The sequence below is a fragment of the Lytechinus variegatus genome, chromosome 10, assembly GCF_018143015.1.
Source record: "Lytechinus variegatus isolate NC3 chromosome 10, Lvar_3.0, whole genome shotgun sequence".
Lineage (NCBI taxonomy): Eukaryota > Metazoa > Echinodermata > Echinoidea > Temnopleuroida > Toxopneustidae > Lytechinus > Lytechinus variegatus.
In genome coordinates this window covers 7865174-7875581 of record NC_054749.1, presented here as the reverse complement: position 1 = coordinate 7875581, position 10408 = coordinate 7865174, and the positions used below count along the sequence as shown (strand labels likewise).

The 10408-nt window shown below is 36.8% G+C and overlaps 1 long non-coding RNA gene across 1 annotated transcript; it reads right to left on the bottom strand.

Moving 5' to 3' along the window:
• Positions 1-976: 976 nt before the first annotated feature.
• Positions 977-5490, bottom strand: LOC121422495. Its single transcript, XR_005971170.1, has 2 exons — positions 5412-5490; positions 977-1394 (listed from the first exon to the last, which is right to left on the bottom strand). It is a non-coding gene; the product is annotated as an uncharacterized LOC121422495 (long non-coding RNA).
• Between the last annotated feature and the right edge of the window lie 4918 nt (positions 5491-10408).

Genomic DNA, 10408 nt, shown 5'->3' with positions numbered 1-10408 from the left:
ATGCATAAAGATGAAGGTCAAGCCAACAACACATTGACACTGCAGAGGGATGTGATCCTGTCGGAGTTCTCGATCATATCATGACCGGTTGGCCGGATAAAATGGTGAAATGAGTTAAGCGTTCATAAAGGATGTGTGCATTGGGGGAGTAGAGTTGTTTGTGTCGCACACAACTGGAGGAAATCCATGAAGCCCATCCAGGTACTGTAAAAATGAACACAATCATGAGAAATCATGTGTGGTGGCCCCAAATTGATAAGGACTTAGAGCAGAAAGTCCGAGCATGTCCACAGTGCCAGGAGCATCAACAGGATCCACCTAAAGCACCACTGCACTCATCGGAGCATCCTAGTCAACTTTGGTCTTGCATGCACATGGACTACATGAATGCTGATCCAAATCAAGAAGAAATATTAAATGCAACTATACATGTACTTCTCATTTCTTCTGTAGTTCCAACATATGTACCATTTTGGACAGACAGCCTTACAGCCCTTGAAATTGTAAGAGAGGCATCTTGGAAAAGTGTATGAACTTAAGTCTTATACTTTCAATCCCAGCTCTCAAAAGACTTACTCAAAATTATTAATACCACTCTGATTCAGATTCTTAACTTAATGAAATCCAAGGAGAAACTGTAAATTAATTGTCAATCCACCTTCTGACACTGATTAATATTGTCTGATAACCAAAAATCTTTCCTATCATGAATTGATTTTGATTAAAAAGAGAAAATCAAATAAGCATAACGCTGAAAATTAAAGATCGTTACCACAACAGGCATTATTATGATTTAGGTTAAAGTTTTGGTTTTGTGGAATGATAATGAGGTTAGGTATGATAAAAAAAATAATTAGAGTCTTCAAAAAAATCCACACAATTTGGCCGGCTGTTTAAACTGAGCTCAGGAGGTCGAAAAGATCCGAGTGTTACTTCACAAAAGCGCAGAAAAGAAAAGGGGATCTTTTTCACATGGAATGCATAACGTGCCTCCCAAGTCCCAAGTAACTGAATTTTACATAAGGGGCGCTTTTGAATCATTTTGCTGAATGCAAAGGGACAAATTTCTCACTTTGGCCCCAATATGTAAATGGTCATGCTGTGGCATTTGCATGATCTTCAAGCTTCTGAGTGTCCCCCCTTCTCCCTATGCAGAGATGTCTGTTTCTCATTGCCTTATATCGCACCCAATCATATATTCGTAGGAGGTCCAAAACCCGACACACAATCCTCACAAGAAGGAGAGGGAGAAGGGGGGAATGGGACCAAAAAAGAAAGGGAAGATGTAGTAAGGGTTCACTATTATTCTCAACATCACCGGTTAAGCAACCTGGTGTGCTTTGAGCTTGTAACATATCAGTTTTTTAGTTACTCATCACCAGGCTATGATCGAACTGGTGAAGGAAAAGGGATGGGATTCAGAAGAAAGATCAAGATGTTTCACCTTTTTGTCGACCATAAATGGGTAAGAATAATAAGAGTCCCGCTTCAGATCTTAGACAGTGGACACCGGCCACCAGACCTCTGGAAAAAGGGGTTGCCTTTTAAGCAACACCAAGAGAAACATTTTCTCACTCGCCGCATCATTTATGGTTTGCTAAATTGTTAAAGCAAAACCATGTGCTAATAAGATTCTTTATGAGAAAATTAATTCTGAATTATCATGTGTTTAACCTAATTGGGTGTAAATTACATGTTTTAGATAAGAATTACATGTTTTGATGAGACCAACACTTAAATTTAGTGGCTATCAAACTTGTCTATTTAAATTTCTCACAGAAATGTCCATTAAAGACATGCATTTGCAAACAATAATATCAGACATGTGATTAAATGGAAGAAATTCTTGTATATTAGAGTTCTAGAACATACACATTTTGAAATTCATTTCTTTAATCAAACTATAACCTAGTATCGCTTAGAGATTTCCAGTCTCCTACAGAGAAGCTGGTAACGCTATAAACTAATGGAGTCAGTAGGCCTAAGCTATATTTTCTCGATGCCAATTGGAACAAGACAGGTACAAAGCATACATGTATGAATAAAAAAACGCAAAAGTATGAAGACTTATGAATAAAACGCAAAAAATAAATGAATAAAATATTTTTTTAAATAATGAAAATAAAGCCCACACTTGGTATCGGTAAGGCATCCCCGAAAATGCATGTCACGTTTCAATTAGTTGGTCTAGCTGGCGAGGTATCTCTCATCCCCAATGGATCCCATTGAAATGACTGGCCTCGGAGGATCAAGCAACGTTTGTAAGGAATTAATGAAGAGTCAAACACGAAACTATTTTATGAAGAACCTACATGGTGAAGGTTCAGTCATGGAAGAGGTATGTGTAACGAGCGCTCAGCGCGAGAAGCGAGGTAGGATGCAAACAGTGTCATGAAAAGAATTATAAGCCTTGATAAGGGATGAACTTCTTAAACTCCAACCAAGCCAAGCTGCTGGTATCACTTTCGAATACTCTCGGATTTGTAATAACGGTACAAGGCAGGAGCACATTATGTTATTGCATGATATTTTGGAGGAGCTAGAAACATCAGAACCTGTCTCAGAGGAGCTGGGGGCACCAGAGCCTATTGATTAGAGTAACAATATTGGGCCATTCTCCGATAAAGTGCTATAATTTTGATTGAGGAAGAGTGAAAAATCAACCCCTTAGAACTCATTAAATATTTGTAACATTTGAAACTTCAATACATGACAAATGTGGAATAACAAGTGGTTGATTTTTGACATTCCATATTTTTCTCAGGAATTTCAACTCAAAATTGACCCTTGAAAATGAATATTTAACAAGTTAACAAATACGTTACCACAAGTCATTTTCTACAAACCTGTGTTTAAGGGTAAAAACATCTGTAATGTATAACTTGTAACAGTGAAAGCTACCGAATATGTTCAAGTAGACATATGTCGTTTGTGGACAACCTACCGTGTTTAAAAACGGTTATCAATATGACCTATGAAAAAGACATTTGCTCTGCCGATAATTGCTCCGCCCGCAGTTGCTCCGCCGAGAGTTACTCCGCCAACAGTTGCTCCGACAATTGCTCCACTTTTAGCGACAAATGCTACCTGAATGACACATGCTCCTGCGACAATTTGCTCCGCATTTAGGGACAAATGCTCCGCCAATGACGAAGTCCGAAACTACGGCTTGGCATTTCTCCATCCACAAGACGTACTTCAAGGAATGGCATTTCTAAGGCGCACAAAGCCTACTCTTGCGCTTCAGCCAGTGGTTGATTCTTTTGACCGCACCTACATGTATGTGAACGGAACAGTCAGAGCAGATGGAAAAGTTATACCTCCACACTTTCCTCCAGAAGAATGGAACGTACATGAGATTACTTCATGATGGGGATCGAACAAACGATCTATGTGAAGGGTGGAATAATAGCTTTGGTAATCTCATCGGTATGTAACGATTATTTACCGAAATTGGTTATAGTATACAATGCACATACATCTATCATATCAAATAGTTAAATATTTCTCAGCCAAAATTAAATAAACAAAAATTTAAAAAATCATAAGCCTATTACAGTCCTTCACGTTTATAATTTCGTGGAGCTCAATAAGTTGGAATGTTTCATATCGAGCTACACATTGCAGGAAGCATTCATTCAACATTAAACTGGGACATTTTTGTATCAACCTTTTGAATTTTAGCATATTCATATTCCGATCGGAGAAGGCCCAACGTCATATGAAAAAGGGTAGTGACCACCATAAGACGTGGTAGTTCCTTGAGCTAGCTTAAGATGAAGGAGGAGGCAACAGTTGAAGGATACTGGATATGGAGCAATAGTGAAGTGAAAGATCCACATTACATACATATTCAGCAAATGACGTTTACATGTGGTCCTGATGTTGCGCACAGGAACAAGAAGGAATGATGTAGAAGCTATCAATGCTGCCAAGACCAAACAGCTCCATCATGTGTTTTCTGGAAAACCATCCAAGCTACCAGGATATTTTATTTCAGGACATGCAAGATCAGGTAGATCATATTACTTTTTGTTCCCCTTTGAAAGTCTTTAATTTCTCTAGATACATACTATTTTGTAAATGAGGGGAGACATTTTATCCATATTTTTCTTGGTGTGTAATTAAAGCATATATTATGTAAAAAGGCTTCTTTTTAATCATCATGTTTCATTAATTTTGCAAAAATTTCCTTAATGCATTATATTGGTCTTGATTACCTTGAGCAGAAGTTTCACACTGAGCAGGACCAGGCAAAGTGGACACTGCCAAGGTGGGGATGCCTGGCTGTCTGGAGGAAATAAATCCCCTATATCATATGTCATCTACACCTGTCTTTTCTGAGAACATCTTACTGGATCTTTATGAAGAGGTGAAACACCGACTGAAATCGAACATCAAGAAAACTGTTGGAGCTGTAAGCAGCACAACAAAAATGTGGCACGGTTGTCAGCATAGCGAGTTCATGTGTATCACTTTTGGGTACATTCCTTTAATTTTCACAGCTGATATACATGCTATGATGCTCTATTTGGTGTCAAAACAAAGTTCATGATAAGAGCTATAAATTCGCACCAATTAAGAATGTTGTTTCTCTCTAAATTAGTGGTCGATAGTGACAAATGAAGGGTGGGAAAATGGAGGGTAATCAGGAGGTGCAAATGCTCTTGTTTAAACTGAGCCCAGTAGGTAAAAAGATCCAAGTGTTACTTCACGAAAGAGCATAAAAGGGGATCTATTTCACATGGAATGCGTAACGTGCCTCCCAAAATCACTGAATTCCACAAAAAGGGGTGCTTTTGAATCATTTTGCTGAATGGAAAGGGAAAAATTTCTCACTCTGGCCCCAATATGTAAATGGTCATGCTGTGGCATTTGCATGATCTTCAAGCTACTGAGTGTCCCCCCTTCTCCCTATGCAGAGATGTCTGTTTCTCATTGCCTTTATATCGCACCCAATCATATATTCATAGGAGGTCCAAAACCCGACACACAATCCTCACAGGAAAGAGAGGGAGAAGGGGGGGGGGGGAATGGGACCAAAAAAGAAAGGGAAGATGTAGTAAGGGTTCACTATTATTCTCAACATCACCGGTCAAGCAACCTGGGGGGTGTTTCACAAAGATTTAAGTATGACTTAAGTCGCACTTAAATGCCGACACGTACATGATATGCAACGCGCAATCTTATTGATAGATACGCGGTAGTGCGCGTCCTCATGGCACGGTCTGACCAACGCGGTCAAGCCTTTCATACCGTACGCAACTCAGCATTTAAGTGCGACTCTAAGTCATACTTAAATCTTTGTGAAACACCCCCCTGGTGTGCTTTGAGCTTGTAACATATCATTTTTTTAGTAGACACTACTTCAAAACATGTTGATCGCTACTCATCACCAGGCTATGATCGACCTGGTGAAGGAAAAGGGATGGGATTCAGAAGAAAGATCAAGATGTTTCACCTTTTTGTCGACCATAAATGGGTAAGAATAATAAGAGTACTGCTGGGCCTGTTTCAAAATTGGTAACCATCATGCTTACTTTTGAAAATTGTTTATAAACGATGTTTTCTCATTTTTTATTGATGATTCATATCTCCTCTTTCATGAAGTATAAGTATCCATTCAATTTTTACAACTTTTCTTGAATTTTTCGCAAATTTTATAACGTGATGCAAATTTGAAAGCATGTCGGACGGAATTCTTTCTCTGAAATTAAATGGTCCTAGGTAACACTTAATATCTTTGTTTTGAAACTGCATGTTTATAAATATTAACATATATATCAATCATCCTTTTTATACATTAACTGGAATCATATATGTAGAAATGAATGATTCCTGCAATTTTAGAAAAGGTAACTCAAAATTTTCTGTCCGACATGCAAAAAATTTCCAAGAATTTTTCCCTCACAAAAACCATTGACAATTTTATAGATTTTTCCCAGCCAAGTATCAATGAATTGATTGTAGTCTTAGAATGAATGATGATTTTTAAAATTTACCTGCACCTAAGTAGGAAAAAATAAGGATAACTTTTTTTCCATCCGACATGAAAGTGGCATGTCGGACGGAATCTATTGAGATAGCACAGATTACACTTCTGTTCTGCAGCTTTCAGTGTACAATAACCTCATATATTACAGTTCAGATTCTGGACACACACAATACACAAACTTACACACAATTAAACAGTACTTAGGTATGGTCTTTTCCTGCAATCTAATTGGTCAGAAGTGATGTACACTTTCAATATGTAAAGCACATGGCTTGGGACCTTCCTCTTGCTTTCACCTTTCCAGTATGGTAGTGGATCGTATTACCGAACACTTTTCATGAATTTGATCATATCAAACACATTATTCCAATAAAATTCACCAAACTTTCACCATAAATACACAAATACCTACAAAATATAAACATGCAGAAATTTTGCCGAAATTGTTTTTCATTTTTACGACATCAGCTTCCAATCGGACCCCTCTTCGCAAGTGAAATATTTTGGTCACTTGAAAAGGTATCGTATTACCGAATGTGTGTTTTCTATGGGAAAAGTTGGGAAAACAACAAAGTCACTGATGAGCTACAATTTTGACCATATTTTATTGTTTTGAGGATATAAAGACTTTGAAATTGTGTTTTTGATCATTTTTCATCATTTTCTATTTAAGTTCCCTTTGGAAGGAAGTTGCAAAGGTTTGAGCGTATTTGATTATTTTCTGACGCATATGATGCGCGCGTTCGGTAATACAAGGCCGGTCGGTAATACAATCACTCACTATACTTGTGTTTTACTGGCCAAGGTAGTGTCCTGTTTTACTGTAGAAAACTAACATTATGTATTGCTTTAAGCATTTTCTAAATGAATAGTAAGAAGTTTAAAACTCAGAGATGCATGTGGGATACAAAATTTGCCCAAAATATAGCTGAAGAAAATGATAATCTACTTCATAAGATGCTCATGTTTTTGGATTGGGGAAGGGAGGACTCTGTGCACTTTAGCAACTCAGTGCATGGGCTATATTCTATGCACAAATCTATCAAGTGTCTTGTGGAAAGTTAAAATAATACTTGACTGCAATATTGTCTGCTTGTTTTACAATTCAATATGAGAGTGCACTGTTTTACATCTGAATTTGTGAATGATAATAATAATAATGATAAAAATGATAAAAATAATTTTTCATAATACCTGAAATCAATTTTTGTTTCTCAATTTTTATGAAACTGTATCCCACAATTTGTTATAACATCCTAAAAATAAACAGTGAAAAAAAGAAAAAAAAATTCTGGATGTGTGCAAAGAACTTAAAACTTACTTAATTTACCATCCTGATGAATTTATTTTGCGAAAAAGCTATCGTGTTTTGGTTGTGATTTTCAGTGTCCTGGAAGTTGCAAGAATGTCGGAGCGTTCAAAAAATGCAATTAGATGCAAAAATTCGCGTGACTCCCTTGATGCTCAAGATCGAAAAGAAAAAGACAGAAATAGAAAACGTCAAGAAAGACAAAAACTTAAACACCACTTTCTGTGAGGTCTTATGCAATCATTTTCTTTTGAATTGCATTGTTATTCAACTTTGACGGGAAGACTGTTTATTGTTCATTGTTCACCAAAAATACTATTGCGATTTGAAAGTCTCATAATTCATGAAATTAGAAAAAAATTGGGGTGATACGATATGCTGTAATCCAGGTAATTTCATTACTGAGAAATAATGAATCGTACAAAAATTGTACTGATTGGCTAAGTGCATTTTGACTGTGTGCTATTAATCATGTCGGACGGAACCTAGCATGTCGGACGGAATTTCATCAATGTTCCTATGGTAACAAAGTTATAAATAGATGTCAGATCTTTTTAACTATGAAAAACATTAGTACCCATGATGACCTTTCTACAAAAGGCAAGGAATTAATGATTTGGGCAAATTGCTAAAAAAGTAACATTTTCATTCCGTCTGACATGATTGGTTCCGTCCGACATGATGTGTTTTTGAATAGTTCCTGTTGCCATGACAACAATCCTTGAATAAAGATTTTTTTGAGAATTTAATGTTTGGTTGTTCTTCTGTTTATTTGACTGTGAATTGCTCACTTATCACTTAAACTTTCGATAGAATAATAACTTGAATAAGAAAAGTCAAGGGTCCTCATTTCTATCGATTCCGTCCGACATGGTCAGTTTTTGCCCTTTTACAGACAAATTTTGAAAAGATACTTGGGAAGTTACTTATACATGATGAAAGTCATGTAAGCTCTCCATGTCCCTGTACAGAAGTCTAAAGAAAACTACCTCTAACAAAAATGACAGCTTCTTTTGCTATCAAATTCCGTCCGACATGATTACGACAATTTTGAAACAGGTCCTGCTACAGATCTTAGACAGCGAACACCGGCCACCAGACCTCTGGAAAAAGGGGTTGCCTTTTAAGCAACACCAAGAGAAACATTTTCTCACTCGCCGCATCATTTATGGTTTGCTAAATTGTTAAAGCAAAACCATGTGCTAAAAAGATTCTTTATGAGAAAATTAATTCTGAATTATCACATGTTTTTAACCTAATTGGGTGTAAATTACATGTTTTAGATAAGAATTACATGTTTTGATGAGACCAACACTTAAATTTAGTGGCTATCAAACATGTCTATTTAAATTTCTCACAGAAATGTCCATTAAAGACATGCATTTGCAAACAATAATATCAGACATGTGATTAAATGGAAGAAATTCTTGTATATTAGAGTTCTAGAACATAAACATTTTGAAATTCATTTCTTTAATCAAACTATGACCTAGTATTGCTTAGAGATTTCCAGTCTCCTACAGAGAAGTAGGCCTAATTTTCTTGATGCCAATTGGAACAAGACAGGTACAAAGCATACATGTATAAATAAAAAAACGCAAAAGTATGAAGACTTATGAATAAAACGCAAAAAATAAATGAATGAAATATTTTAAAAATAATAAAAATAAAGCCCACACTTAGTATCGGTAAGGGATCCTGAAGCATGTCACGTTTCAATTAGTTGGTCTGACTGGCGAGGTATCTCTCATCCCCGATGGATTCCATTGAAATGACTAGCTTCGGAGGATCAAGCGACATTTGTAAGGAATTAATGAAGAGTCAAACACGAAACTATTTTATGAAGAACCTACATGGTGAAGGTTCAGTCATGGAAGAGGTATGTGTAACAAGCGCTCAGCGCGAGAAGCGAGGTAGGATGCAAACAGTGTCATGAAAAGAATTATAAGCCTTGATAAGGGATGAACCTCTTAAACTCCAACCAAGCCAAACTGCTGGTATTACTTCCGAATACTCTGGGATTTGTAATAACGGTACAAGGCAGGAGCACATTATGTTATTGTATGATATTTTGGAGGAGCAGGAAACATCAGAACCTGTCTCAGAGGAGCTGGGAGCACCAGAGCCTATTGATTAGAGTAATAATATTGGGCCATTCTCTGATAAAGTGCTATAATTTTGATTGAGGAAAAGTGAAAAATCAACCCCTTAGAACTCATTAAATATTTGTATCATTTGAAACTTCAATACATGACAAATGTGGAATAACAAGCGGTTGATTTTTGACATTTAATATATTTTCAGGAATTTCAACTAAAAATTGACCCTTGAAAATGAATATTAAACAGATTAACAGATACATTACTGCAAGTCATTTTCTACCAACCTGTGATTAAGGGTAAAAACATTTGTAACATACATGTATAACTTGTAACAGTGAAAGCTACTGACTCAGTTCAAACAGATGTCGTTTGTGGACAACCTACGGTGTTAATGATGTTAAAAAAAACGGTTATTAAAATCATGGATAACTCTGGCGAGCATCTAACAAGAATACGCTGACTATTGGACATACCACAGACTCTCGCAGAGAGCATGTGCCAACCCATGGCAGATTCTTATTTTCAGAAACAAATATCACATTTTAGTGGACCTTCTGATGACCATGGGGTAGGACCAATGTTACTATGAGCAGCAAGCAGTCTTATTTTCAGAAACAAATATCACATTTTAGTGGACCTTCTGATGACCATGGGGTAGGACCAATGTTACTATGCGCAGCAAGCAGTCAAGTCTCCTCTCTGGACAGACAGATTTATACATATTGATCCCCTATGGGGAAAACAAAGAGACAGGCCAATAGTTCTTTTGTGTATAAAATCTTACTCCTAATGAGGAAGCAAAAGTAGCAACCTTCATGAACCATACATATGAAACAGAGGGGAGGTTCTAGGTTGCAACCCAAGCTAAAGCTGCTAACTTCAACAGCAGCGAGTTTATTGAACCCCTATGGGAAAACAAAGAGACAGGCCAATAGTTGTTTTGTGTATAAAATCTTACTATAATAATAATAATAATAATAATAGAGGTATATTTACCCAGGG